This window comes from Nicotiana tabacum, chromosome 5, assembly GCF_000715075.1.
Source record: "Nicotiana tabacum cultivar K326 chromosome 5, ASM71507v2, whole genome shotgun sequence".
In the NCBI taxonomy this organism is placed as follows: Eukaryota; Viridiplantae; Streptophyta; class Magnoliopsida; order Solanales; family Solanaceae; genus Nicotiana; species Nicotiana tabacum.
The window spans coordinates 66,351,679-66,353,416 of NC_134084.1; positions in this window are offsets into that span (position 1 = coordinate 66,351,679).

The following is a 1,738-nucleotide window of genomic DNA, read 5'->3' on the forward strand; positions in this document are numbered from 1 at the left end:
TCTCCAGCCCAGTCTTAAAAGCCAATCTAATTCGGAAATAGTAATTCAAGAAATAGAATGTGATGTTGAATCAGAATATGACGAGGATGAAGCCTTTGAAGAGATTAGTAAAGAATTAAGTCATTTTGAAGAAAACCCAAGCCTAACCTAAATGACACATTAGCAATCAATTTAGGGGACCAAGACAATGTCCGGGAAACTAAAATAAGTGTCCATCTTGAACTACAACTCAAAGAGGAGATAATTAAAACACTGTTCGAGTATAAAGATGCTTTTGCATGGTCCTATGACGACATGCCAGGTCTAAGCACTGATTTGGTGGTTCACAAATTGCCCACTGATCCGGCATTCCCCCCGGTCAAGCAGAAGCTGAGGAAATTAAGACTGATATGAGTGTGAAAATTAAGGAAGAGGTCACCAAATAGTTTGAGGCCAAAGTCATTCGGGTCACCCGGTTTCCCACCTGGTTAGCAAATGTTGTGCTTGTGCCGAAGAAGGATGGTAAGACCAGGGTGTGTGTTGATTATCGAGATCTCAACAAGGAAAGTCCCAAGGATAACTTCCCATTGTCGAACATCCATATATTGATCGATAATTGTGCCAAACATGAGATTGGTTCTTTTGTGGATTGTTATGCGGGCTACCACCAGATCTTAATGGATGAAGAAGACGCAGAAAAGATAGCATTCATCACGCCATGGGGAACGTACTGCTATCGGGTCATGCCATTTGGTTTGAAAAACGTTGGGGCAACCTACATGAGGGCAATGATGACCATATTCCACGACATGATACATAGGGAGATCGAGGTTTATATGGATGATGTGATTGTAAAGTCTAGAAAGCAGTCTGACCATGTCAGATATCTGAGAAAGTTCTTCCAAAGGCTTTGCAGGTACAATCTCAAGCTCAATCCTACAAAATGCGTGTTTGGTGCTCCGTCTGGAAAGTTGTTGGGATTCATAGTCAGCCGACGAGATATTGAATTAGATCCGTCAAAAATCAAAACCATCCAGGAATTGCCACCTCCAAAGAACAAGACTGAGGTGATGAGTCTGTTGGAAAGATTGAATTACATCAGCCGGTTTATTGCTCAGCTCACGACAACTTGTGAGCCTATCTTCAAACTGTTAAAGAAAGATGTTGCAGTCAAGTGGACAGATGAATTTCAGGAAGCATTTGATAAGATGAAGGGGTACTTGTCAAACCCACCTATGTTGGTCCCGCCAGAACCAGGGAGACCTTTGATTCTGTATTTGACGGTCCTGGACAGTTCATTTGGTTGTGTGTTGGGCCAGCATGACATTACCGGTAGGAAGGAGCAGGCCATTTATTATCTCAGCAAGAAGTTCACAACTTACGATGTTAAGTACACTCATCTTGAGAGGACGTGTTGCGCCCTCACTTGGGTGGCACAGAAGTTGAAGCATTATTTGTCATCTTACACTACTTACCTCATCTCTCGTTTGGATCTGTTAAAGTATATCTTTTAGAAGCCTATGCCCACCGGGAGGCTCGCAAAGTGGAAAATCTTGCTCACAGAATTTGACATCATCTATGTGACTAGGACTGCAATAAAAGCACAAACATTGGCCGACCATTTGGCTGAGAATCCTGTAGATGAAGAATATAAACCTTTGAAGACTTATTTCCCTGATGAAGAGGTAATGCACATTGATGAGTTGGAACAGGTTGAAAGGCCAGGATGGAAACTTTTCTTTGATGGGGCTGCTAACAT